General features: G+C 46.3%; 1 long non-coding RNA gene across 1 annotated transcript in view; it reads left to right on the forward strand.

The window, feature by feature from the left end:
• The first annotated feature begins 4,897 nt into the window (after positions 1-4,897).
• The window catches only part of LOC125757206 (uncharacterized), a 54,693-nt gene continuing 46,798 nt past the window's right edge, over positions 4,898-12,792 (forward strand). The window contains exon 1 of the long non-coding RNA XR_007415142.1: positions 4,898-4,947. This is a non-coding gene — a long non-coding RNA (uncharacterized LOC125757206). The remainder of the gene's footprint in view (positions 4,948-12,792) is intronic.

The following is a 12,792-nucleotide window of genomic DNA, read 5'->3' on the forward strand; positions in this document are numbered from 1 at the left end:
GCGCAAAAAACATTGAAACCGAAACTGAAACCATCGTGGCACGACGGCCGGCCGGAAGAGGAACTTTGTGCACAGTTCATGCCGGCCGCTACGAGCGCTAGCAGTCATGTGGGCCGCATGGCTCAATGGGAGTGTCCGCTCTTTACGTTTACTATGTTACTCTATGGTAGTAGTCCGTAACAAGTCTTACGCTTTGACCTCCAAGGTGGTGCCGGTGGGAGATTTCTCCTGTACGTTGTTGAACAACAAAAAATTCGCAGCGTGCGCGTTAACTAAAAGCCGAATTCTTCTGTCTCTCATTCCCCATTAGCAGCCATTGGCATGTTCCAGTAGGAAACGTTAGTAGAAGTAGAAGTGTAAGTGTTAGCTAAAAACCGACTTCTTCTGTCTCTCATTGCCATTAGCAGCCATTGTTTACCTCCAAGGTAGTGCCTGGTGAGATTTCTCCTGTGCGTGATTAAACAATAAAAATTTTGTTCAAAACGCCGTTGATTGATGAAATAAACCAACGAAAGACGCCAGATGTTTTGTAGTAGCAGAACGAAAGAACGCCAGATGTTTTTCTTAAAGTGTAGTAGTAGTAGTTGTATGTAGCCACCTCTCCCGATCGTCAACGGGCGAGGTGGACCGGCAACGGCGCGAGGACCCTGCCGTACGAGAGTTAAATCACACTAAAAGACATACTTTGCGGGCGATACACTCTAGTGAGCTTTCAACTTTCCGTCTTAATGTACATGATAAAGAAATTATTTCTACGAAAAGCGCAAGGCACACCTTGAGCAATATATTTGGTTTTGGGACGCTAAATGGAACCATGAGGCGACGCGAAGCCGGAACACTTGCACGATAGCGTTCCGTTGGCTTTCGTTGAACCGTTTGTGATACAATAAATTTTTCTAAACACCGACCTCGCGTCGTGGAACGCGCGTCCTGTCTTCCCTCTAGCCTTGCCTTTAATTCGCACAGCGCGAGCGGGGAATGCGGTCGCTCTTGGCGCTCTTTCGCTCGGGAGCGGACTTCTTCCTTGCATTTCACCGATCACAAGTGATAATGAAGGGACCACGTAAACCAACAGTACAATAAAAGTTTGATATTTAATATATACACGATGTTTCACACTCTTTATATTATGTACTGGGCGCATTTCACGGAAGAGTTTCACGGTTTACAGATGATTCCCTCCGTAGCTTCGCCCCACTCATCATCATTCACCCCGTGGATATGCTGTGATTTTTTTCTCTTCTCTTGTGCCCTTGATGGCACGCCTTACCTTCCTTTTGCGTGCATGGCCCGTTGAGGCTTGAAATGGCCATGTGTAACTTTTTTGTTTAGACCAGGGTCTGAAAATTTGTAACGATGCTATAAACATATATTTGATAAACTCGGCAGAGCATCAGAATTAGCACATCTCCCCATTGTCCTCCCGCGCTTGCACAACACTTTTTCTAACTTCCTTGGTACTACATTACTTTCGGGCTGTGAGGAACCCGACTTTCTCGTCCTATCCCATAACATGATATGGCACACCCCTGCATTCTCAGGTTTGGAAACGATCCGACAACTTCGTCCTTGCAAACGTCTATAAGGAAACTTCATCTCACAAGCAGGTTGCAGCACTACGTAAGCTACGGAGCTGCTTAGCCAATGGTAGGAGCAAGCACCCCACACGATGTCTCCATCCGCGCAGCGTCGTCTGCTCGGCGTCGCGAAAGCGTCAGCGCTCACGCGTTGGGCGAGTAGAGCCAACACCCTGTAGCTTTTCTAGAGGGTGTTGGTACAGCGAGCCCGCGGAAGCAACCAACGCTCTTAAGCGGTGGGCCACGGCCGCTAAATAAAAAATAGGTCTTTTTAGGGGCGAAGCTCCTTAAGGCGGCACCCGTTCGTCCCTCGTAGTCGTCGTGGTCGTAGTAGTGAGTAACAAGTCTTACGCTTTGACCTCCAAGGTGGTGCCGGTGGGAGATTTCTCCTGTGCGTTGTTGAACAATAAAAAATTCGCAACGTGCGCGTTAACTAAAAGCCGAATTCTTCTGTCTCTCATTCCCCATTAGCAGCCATTGGCATGTTCCAGTAGGAAACGTTAGTAGAAGTAGAAGTGTAAGTGTTAGCTAAAAGCCGACTTCTTCTGTCTCTCATTGCCATTAGCAGCCATTGTTTACCTCCAAGGTAGTGCCTGGTGAGATTTCTCCTGTGCGTGATTAAACAATAAAAATTTTGTTCAGAACGCCGTTGATTGATGAAATAAACCAACGAAAGACGCCAGATGTTTTGTAAAAGCAGAACGAAAGAACGCCAGATGTTTTTTTTTAAAGTGTAGTAGTAGTAGTTGCATGTAGCCACCTCGCCCGATCGTCAACGGGCGAGGTGGACCGGCAACGGCGCGAGGACCCTGCCGTACGAGAGTTAAATCACACTAAAAGACATACTTTGCGGGCGATACACTCTAGTGAGCTTTCAACTTTTCGTCTTAATGTACATGATAAAGAAATTATTTCTACGAAAAACGCAAGGCACACCTTGAGCAATATATTTGGTTTTGGGACGCTAAATGGAACCATGAGGCGATGCGAAGCCGGAGCACTTGCACGATCGCGTTCCGTTGGCTTTCGTTGGGCATGCTACCGACCTCGCGTCGTGGAACGCGCGTCCTGTCTTCCCTCTAGCCTTGCCTTTAATTCGCACAGCGCGAGCGGGGAATGCGGTCGCTCTTGGCGCTCTTGCGCTCGGGAGCGGACTTCTTCCTTGCATTTCACCGATCACAAGTGATAATGAAGGGACCACGTAAACCAACAGTACAATAAAAGTTTGATGTTTAATATATACACGATGTTTCACACTCTTTATATTATGTACTGGGCGCATTTCACGGAAGAGTTTCACGGTTTACAGATGATTCCCTCCGTAGCTTCGCCCCACTCATCATCATTCACCCCGTGGATATGCTGTGATTTTTATTTAGCGGCCGTGGTTGGGCATTAACACAAGAGCCGCACAAATAAAACAAAACAACCACGCGCGTTGGGCGAGTAAGCGAGCGCGTGGTAGCAACCAACGCTTTTAGCGTTCGCCAGCAACCTTAGCGCCGGAAACACGCACTCGTGTCGTGCCATACCAATTTTGGTATATATCCAGTTAACAAAACGGCCGGAAGCACACCATTACAGTCGCATGTAAATCATACCGTACATGACATGCATAACATGATTTGCATGTTAAGACCTCTCATTTATGTTCTTCATACAGTCACATCGCACAATACCAATTTTGGTGGATATCAAGCAAGCGAAACGGCCACGAGTGCGCCATGAGCATGACATGTAAATCATGTCGTACATGTCATGCATGTCATGATTTTCATGTTACCACGTGTCATTTACGTTCGTCACACAGTCGCTGCGCGCAATACCAATATTGGTGTACATCAAGCTAGCGAAGCGGCCGCGAATGCATCATGAGCGTGGCATGTAAATCATGACATACATGTCATGGATGTCATGGTTTTCATGCTACGACCTGTTATTCATGTTCTTCATACAGTCACATAGCACAATACTAATTTTGGTGTATATCAATCTAGCGAAACGACCGCGAGTGCGCCATGAGCGTGGCATGTAAGTCATGTCATACATGACATGCATGTCATGATTTTCATGTTACCACGTGTCAGTTATGCTCGTCATACAGAAATGTCTCGTCATACCAGTTTTCGTATATATTCCTTCATTTAAACGGCCGCGAGCGCCCAGAGACCATGTCATGTAAATCGTGCTGCACATGACATGCGCGTCATGATTTGCATGTTAGGACCAGTCATTATGTTCGTCATGAATTCTTGTCACGCCGTACCAATTTTGGTGTATAATCCCTTTCAGTCACGGTGTATACAATTGTACACATCAACTTCGAAGTCGCATCACGCGCCACGTGTTTCTTCAAATGACCTGAAACTTAGTGTGCAAATTCGTGCGGGCTTCCTGAGTCGACAACTAGCGCTTATTTAACTTCATTATGCTGTATATTGCTGCAGATAATCAATTTGCTAGAGACACTACCATGTTCGACAATCGTTCGACGTGCGACGTCAAAGGACCAACGTCAACAGTATTTTTTTCTTCGCTCGAAAAGCATACAACCAAAAAACAAACTGTGCTTGCATTTTGGGCCTAATAATTGATTCCATTTATGCCAGAATTGAAGCTGACTGATTGCAGAATAATTAGATATTAAATTACACGCTAATTAGTATTAATTACTGTAACTCTCACAAAACAACACATTCCTTCATTTTATTTCTTGGAATGTAATACTGAGTGCCTTGAAATCATGCCATGGAAATTTGATGCATTTGCAGACAGTGCATCATAATTCGTGACTCAAAGGGATATGAAATTAACGGAACGGCCGCAACAGCCTAAGGTCGTGGAATGTAAATCATGCTGTTCATGACATGCGTGTCATGATTTTCATGATATGACCTGTCATTTATGTTCGTAATAAGGCCATGTTATGACACACCAATTTTGGTATACATCCGATTAACGAAACGGCCAGGAGAGCACAAAGTCGTAGGCGGCTAGATAGATAGATAGATAGATACGCTCAAAGTCGCAGAAGTTCGCTAAGAAATGCTTCGCATTTAAAAAAACAACACGGCGGCACCCGTGGAAGCTGCTTCCTTGCGCCTCGAGGTCATGAAGTCGCCATCGTGAGCTGCGTGGCCCATAAGCTCCACAACAATGTATTCGAGTCTAATTTGTATTGTTTTCAAGATTCATTCTCAAATTCTCGGGGAGAAGGCTCAGCAGGCGTGGCTGAACCTTTGGGCTGAACAAACATCTGATCTCAATATTAAGGACAAAAGTTACGTTATAATTGTACTCAGCTTGAGATGACACAAAGCGCCCCGCCACGGTGGTCTAGTGGTTATGGCGCTCGGCTGCTGACCCGAAGGTCGCGGGATCGAATCCCGGCCGCGGCGGCTGCATTTTCGATGGAGGCGAAAATGTTTGAGGCCCGTGTGCTTAGATTTAGGTGCACGTTAAAGAACCCCAGGTGGTCAAAATTTCCGGAGCCCTTCACTACGGCGTCTCTCATAATCATATCGTGGTTTTGGGACGTTAAACCCCAGATATCATCAGAGATGACACAAAGCGATAGCGAATTCCATCGTTTATTTATTGCTGACAAGGAGCAGGAAGCGTGAGTTTTGATCGAAGCGGGCGATCGCGTCTGCACGGGCGTTGCCATGTTGGTTCACCACCACAATTATTGGCAGTTACCAATGCAATAATTAAATTCTTATGACGCGCATGATAATTGTGATTAGCGTATCACGTAGAGTGCTGTGACGTAATACGTTCGAACAAACGCAGTTGTCTTAACGTTCTCCAAATAAAATTTTGTTGCAACTAGAACTATCTTCTCCTGCGCAAGCATACGGTTTATTTACTCCTCGTAGCTTCCACCGTGCTGCAACCAGCTTGCGAGATGGAGTACATTTCAGCATTAGTTCCACCTTATCAGTGCATATTTGCAGATACGTTGGTGCAGCAACGTTCGTAGCAACATCTGATCCATTTCGGGCGTATGAAAAGCTTATCTCTGAATTGCAAATCATCGTGTGGGAAGAACACACGGAGAGAAGCGGCGGACTGTAAACAGGCGATGAGGAATAGAGAGCGAGATAAAAAAAAAGTCACACTTTCGCCGCAACGGCGAAGCAATGATTGCGATAGCAATAAATTGGAATGTAACGCGAAGAACGGAAAGCAGCTCAAAATTGCCAGCGCGTCGCTCGACCTCAAAGGACGCACGAAAAGAACGCACACAGGACGAGCGCGAACTAGCATGCGTCACAGCTCGATACTTGAAGCGCACCGCTGAAACATAAAGCAGGACGCACGAAACGAACGAACAGGTACACACAGGACGAGCGCGAACTAAATGCCGCAGTTGTTACTTATTTCTGTTTTAACAGCGCGCTCCTTTTGCAAACGCGGCCGCTGCAGCGAGCGAAGTGACCTTTGTACGCTCTATTTCTTCAGCGCGCACATCGCGGGAAAAGCACAAGACATACAACCCCCCAGCTCCCCCTCCCCGCCCGCCCCCCTTCTTTCCTCGAGATAAGCGCACGAAGGCGACTATGCCCTGTAGGGCGAAGTGCATCGGCGTTCGCAGGAGTGGGGCGACGACCTTTAAAGCGCGCCCCCACGCGCACTTCGCACCATCTCGCTGGTGAGTAAGAAAGCACGCTGAAGTAAATTGTGTATACAAATAGCTCGCCGTTATCATGCTCAAAGACGCTATTCTCCGTGGCCTAGCCGTCTAACGCCGCGTGTTTCGGAGCGAGAGGTCGGCCGTTCGATTCCGCGCGTTGGAAAGTATTTCTGAATTATTATTTTTTGTGGATTATATATATATATATATATTTATATATATATATTTATATATATATATATATATACACATATATATATATATATTTATATATATATATATATATATAATATACGGTGCATGACGGCGGCGACAACGACGGCAAAAACCAGCCGAGACTGTCCATATAATTGCTATCGCAATAAAAGAATGAAACGCATTTCCACGAAGTGAATGATTACGAAGGGGCGAAGCTAGGTCCTAAGGTCCATAATGTCTACGTTGTAGTCGCCGACTAATAAAGGGTTTGTGCTTGTATGAGGTTTATATTGTTCTGTCACAATTATGATTGATATTAGTGTATTGTTAAACCATTTTTACGGGAGTTTAAACAGTGCCGTGCAGTGAGCACGGACACCACACAATGGACAATCCTAGGCCCTGAGGTGCTTCGCCCCTAAGACGGAACGCACGTAGCAGCAGTCCAAACGCATTCGATTTTTTGGTGTAATTTTCAGTAGGAATACGCAGGGGAATTCAGGAGGAAAGACGTAGGACTGAGTTGAAAATATTATCAAGATCACTGGCACTTGCCAAAAATGAAAATAAAAAATAAATAACAAGGCGATTGTGTAACCTTGTAAAGTGATCCTACTTCAGAGAGCGCAGTATAAAGTATTCGGGTGTCAAAAATACAAGACAGAAAACAGCCTTTCGTAATAAACAAGCCACACGCCGTGCGAGGCGAGAACTTCTCGAAGCGCCCGGAGTTCAACTTCTGGTACGTCAAATTTGGCTATGGGTCCCACGAGAACCCACAGCCTAGGGGAAAGCCCATACGTTCATACCGCTACGGCGCGCCAAACCAACAAATCTACGTTTCCAGATCAGCGCCTGTCGAGGGAGGCAGAAAACTACACAGAAGCCAAAACATGAAAAACAGCACATAACATCCAGCAAGTTTGAACATCGGGCAGGAACCATGAAACCTCTCGCGTAAATTTGATAAGATGCGCAGGGGGCGCTCACTTTCGCTGCTTCACGAACTAACTCTGTAACACACTTAGTGGTTTGCCCACCGTCAAAATCTAGAGAGCTCCAGCTGCGAACCGCCACTTCGGGATGCCGCTCTTTTCGTTGCATTAGAAATTTTTTTTCCAAGCTTTTCTATGCGCTGCCTTCGTGGTGCGTGTGCGTGCTGAAAATGCAATCAGCGCGTTCACGCCCAACGTCTGCGCCGAACAACGAAGCACAGCAAAAATATGGAAGAGAAAATATTTTGTTGAAGCAGAACTGCAATATGAGTCTTATCTGTAAAAAAAAAAAAAACGAGTATGGGTGTGCTCTGTGGGGGCATCGACAATTGAGTTACGGTTTCCTTTTTGTGGTGCGTTTGACTCCAGTTGTTGAACATTGTATGCATTTGCCTCTACTTTTGTTGCTTAAAATGGAATAAGATTTTCCTCAATATTACAATGAAATTTTATACGTCGTGGGTTTAGTGTATTTTTTCTATTCGTCTACAAAAATGTACGTGCCACTCAAATTGGCCAAACGCCTCCATCACCAGCAGTCAAGAAAAAACGAAGAGAACACACGTGCGGCAAACAGCAATTAAGATCGCGACAGAAACTGCAAGCGCGTACTGCAAGCCATAAAATTCTATGAGTGTCGCGAAATGCAGAGTGTGGCAAAAAACTTGCAGGGACCATTATGCATTTGCCTGAAAACGACTCGCGAAAGCCATCTTCCTCCTCTTTTTCTGCTCAGTAGAAATTTATCCTCCCCCGCCCCCCTCTGAAAGCTTTATGCACCTCGCCTGGTTTCGCACTGCCTCCGTGATCGGCCCTCCTTCGACGCCCAGCACGGGTGTCGTGCAACGGCGTCTCCATGCCGTCACGTTATGCAATGTCGTAGTGACATTACGATGATGTGACAAGTTTTGGCGATCTGTGACGGCGTGATGACGTCATATGGGGACGTCATCACGTGGTGATGATTTTTTTGCATCAGTCGTGTTGACGCCGACGCCTACGGTTGATGAGGCATCTAGGGCTGTCGCCTTAAATGGCGGAAGTGCAATGCTGCTCAAATCAACTTTGAAGGCGCGTATGGTAAATTCAAAAGAGGCTTTCTGGACAGTCATTTCGGATTTAGTTGCATGACGTCTATTCGGCTGTGGATCGAAATTCTGTTTCCTCTGTTTGATGGTCGATTAATATTTTGAATCAGTTAAAGATCCATCGTTCGCCACCTCAGTCATTTATCGATAAATCCCTATCCATGAAAGTTTCTTGTCGCTTAAGTGAACAATCGGCATTTTAGGCGTGTGCTTTCCGAAGGGCTGAAACCATTTATAGTGATATACAGATTAAACAATTCCACCCTCCAGAGAAATAAATAGAAGTCGGGCTTTATTTATTTGTATACAAGGTGAAACAAAGATGAAAACACGAGCACGTCACTGTGTGATAAATCGTATTTACTTGGTTAGATTTTAATTGGAATAGGTACTAATGATTGATTAATCGATGAGCAACATGTCATGTAAAACCAAACAAGACAAAATTTCAAGGGATGGTGCAGGCTTCAAGTAGTGATAAATCGGAGAACGAGGAGTGTTGCTGTAGTCTAGTGGCGCAACGAACGCCGGTATGAAATGCAATTTATTGGTGCATATATAGAGGTTCGAAGCCTGGGTTCAAACGAGCCATCGCCAACAAACTTTAATAACGCGATAGCGTTAAAGAGCTCGTTTCGCCGAAATTCAACGTCGGTGTCGGCGTCGCTGTTTGTGAGAGAAAAATCATCATCTTGTATGTGACAGAAAAATCAAGAAAAATAAATAAGTAATAAAATGTTGGCTAAGAGTGAGAATCGAACCCAGGCTGTCTGCGTCGCAAGCAGGTGTTCTACCACACAGCCACACCTCTGCTTGGAGCTGCACTGAAGTAACTTTGATGCTTCACAAATATACGCGTCCTGTATGAAGGTGTCACAGTACGAGATGTAATATCGCAGTAGTATTGCGTGGTGCAAGCGTACAAAGCCATCGGGCGCCACACCATGTCAATATCATAACGACTTGGTGGTTTAAAGCCAGCCACCCATTACAAAAGGCACACACTTTATGCGTGTATTCTCTTAAGACCACGTAGTGGGTGCATCGCAACTTCGAAATTGCTCCTGGTTGAAAGCATGCTACCCATTACACAAGGTACACACATTAGTGCGCGCATTCCGTTACACACACGTTTTGGTCGAAGTACGCACCAGGGCCATGATATCACTATCGCGTTCAACTCTTAAAGGCGAAGCTTAAGCGTTCCCCATTTTTTTTCTATTGTGCACGAGTTTCTGTTCAGCGAAGATTTTTCAGCGAAGGTTTCTGTTACGTGACAGAGGGAGGGACAGACAGACGTACGGACGGACGGGCATATCAAAGGTTTCTAGTTCATTCAGCATATATAATGGATGCGCAGTCTGTATTCGTAGGCGTCCAACCGGGACAGCTTATGCTCTCTCATAGTAGATCACGTATAATGATCGAAGTCGTACGCGAGTTGTTCTAAGAACATGTGAATCCGTAATGGACTATTGTACACATCAAGAAAACGAAAATTTATATTTTGAGAAAATATAGTGGCAACCTCGAGTTTCGGTGGTCGCGAAATGTGGTTTCTGTGGGGTCGTTTCAGACACTGACGAATGTTGGAAAGAGGATGAAGAACGCCATTCCGATGCGTTTTAGGAAAGGCCACGGCCTCTCATAAAACTGTCTCTTACCTACACATGAAGCTGATTTGTGCGGATTTTTGTATATGTAATTACAGGGATAAAATCCATGCAGAATCTCTTTTGCTACTTTTGAAAGTGAAGCGTAAGCGTAGAGCTTAATCGATCAGTTGTAGCCTTCCCTAGAACGTTGATTTCGGGAAGTATCAGCATTCGGTCTTCCATCTTGTTGCTAGCCTTTGTCAGCGTCTCGAACGCCCCCGACCACCGAAACACTCATTCGGCATCAAATTTTCGCAAATTCAGAACTTTCCTGCTTCGTACAATCTTCAGCGTAGGCTTTAGAGCTGTTCCTTCATAGGGTTTTTATTTCACTACCAGGAGGAGGCGGAAGGAAGCGAAAAAGGAGAAGGCAGCGAGGATTAACCATAAAAACTTCCGGTTGGCTACCGCACGCTGGGGGATTGCAGCAGGGGAATAGAAAAATGAGAAGGAAACTCGACGAAGCCTTCGTAGAAAGTGTTCTCGTTTTATGTCTGTTTTGCTCCGAGCTATAGCGCATTCATATGAGTCAGAAATATTCAAATGGGTGGCTTCATTCATTCATTCATTCATTCATTCATTCATTCATTCATTCATTCATTCATTCATTCATTCATTCATTCATTTAGCGCTATGGCTATAAGTGCTTCTTTTGGTTAAACCTGGCCATTGCTTCGTGAGGAATTCGTAGCAGACATTTAAGCGGCGCCATTCTAAGTATTTTCTCTATATTGTGGTTGTTTGCTTAAACGTTAAAATGGAAACCTAACTTCCCTATTGGAGTATTATTTATTGCCTAGGGAACAAGTAAATCTATTTGGACGGGAAGCTGAACACTGAAGTATAACCAGATTGAGCACGGAGGTATTTCAGGATGACATAAGCTAGGTGTGCCCGACATATCTGCTTCCTCCTACTTTTTTTCATGTCTGCAGCTTGATTCCCGGGCGGCTCCGCACGGCCCCGGACGCCGGCGCAGCATTCGTTTTTCTCGGGGACCAACCACAAGCTCCGCCCTCTGGTCCTGGACCGCTCGGATGCATGTTCGTGTTTCGCGTGCCTGCGGACGGGCCCGAACGATTTCTTTCTGGCAGCTGGCAGACGACGGTGCTGGGCGTCACGCGTGCGGCCATCTTAAGTTGGACACGGGAAATTTTCGACGTGATTTTGCTCTCTCTTTGCTTTTCTGTCCGCTTCTCGCATGTTTCCGGATTTTACATTGTTTTCGCACCCAATTCTTGTCGTCAGTGTTGCGAGCCGCGTCGAGCATGTGCGTATTTCTGATGGTCGGGGAAACACGCGCGGTGCTCGCCAGAAAAAACAGCAATGGAACGCCCACGCGCGTCTTCGATGCGCGCGCGCTCCAGTACTTTACTTGGTAAGTTGTGCCGCAACGCAAACAGGACGATCTAACCGCCGTTGCGGTCGGGATTGGGTAGGCGTTGTGGCTGGTGTTGCAGCCATAAACGGAGCAGATGGCGTGGCAGACGCCATAGCGGACGCGGACGCAGCATTTCTAAGACGCTGTGCGCAGACGGCTCGAGGCAGCTCGGGCGGCTCGGGACTCTTGGATCAAGTGATAATGGCGTCACGTGACGTAAGTACCTATGAGCCAATGCATCCGCGGGCCGCCGGTGATGGTCCGGGACACGTCCGGGACTTGGTAAATCGAACATGCGCATCACTAGATTGCGCTAATTGCACCTCTCTGGTGTCCTTATAAAACTAGCTCCATCGGCAACGTCCGCGCCAGGTAGAACGTGATTACCTACACTGTGTTTTGGGAATATTCGGTCTGCCAGAGCCCTGTGTCTGCTGCATAGAGCTACTATACAGCGACATGAGCAGTCGGCACCTCATAAACGCCACGGAGACAAGAAGCTTTAGAGTTGACAGATGTGTTCGTCAGGGTTTGCCAATCGCACAGGAGGTCTTTATATTTTCCATGGACCCCCTAATTAGGAAAGTGGCAAAGAGCCAGAATATTCAAGTCCGATGACAGGATTGGGAACAGTTAGCATCACAGCTTATGCAGATGGCACCTTTGTGTTCGTGCGAAACCAAGCCACTTTAGGCGTGTTTTTGGAGCTCTTTGAAGAGTATGCCAGGTTTTCGGGTGCTTGCCTGAACGCACAGAAAGGCAAATCAGTTTGTTTTGGTGGCTTCCGTGGCTCTTTGCCGGGGGTTTTCAATGCGTGGATGCAGCAAAAGTCCCCAGCGTATACTTTCAAGACGGGGAGCTCGCCAAATGAATTTAGAGGACGCAGTAGGTAGGGCCACTCAAGTCTTCGCGTACGCCGCTCACTTCAGTTTGTCGATTGCTGCAAAAGTTACAGTGGTCAAAACCAAAGCGTACGCATATGCTTTCTATATCAGGCGCATTGCGCTCATACCACAGCGTTTTCCAAGCCGCCTTGCTTCGCTCGGAGGGACAGCAAGACACTGACACCTCCACAATAGTTCCTGAAACTTCAAAAAATTGTGGAGGACTCAGCCTGCCAGACGTTGCAACTTTCACGGTTGCACTGGCTGCTAAAACAGTTTGGAAAATTTTTCAGGACAATGATTACTTTTTCTAGTCGTACCTTATTATTCTACTGGACCGGGACTCTACAAGCGGCATTTACATCAGAAGCGCACGCA

Source organism: Rhipicephalus sanguineus, chromosome 2, assembly GCF_013339695.2.
Source record: "Rhipicephalus sanguineus isolate Rsan-2018 chromosome 2, BIME_Rsan_1.4, whole genome shotgun sequence".
Taxonomy (NCBI): Eukaryota; Metazoa; Arthropoda; class Arachnida; order Ixodida; family Ixodidae; genus Rhipicephalus; species Rhipicephalus sanguineus.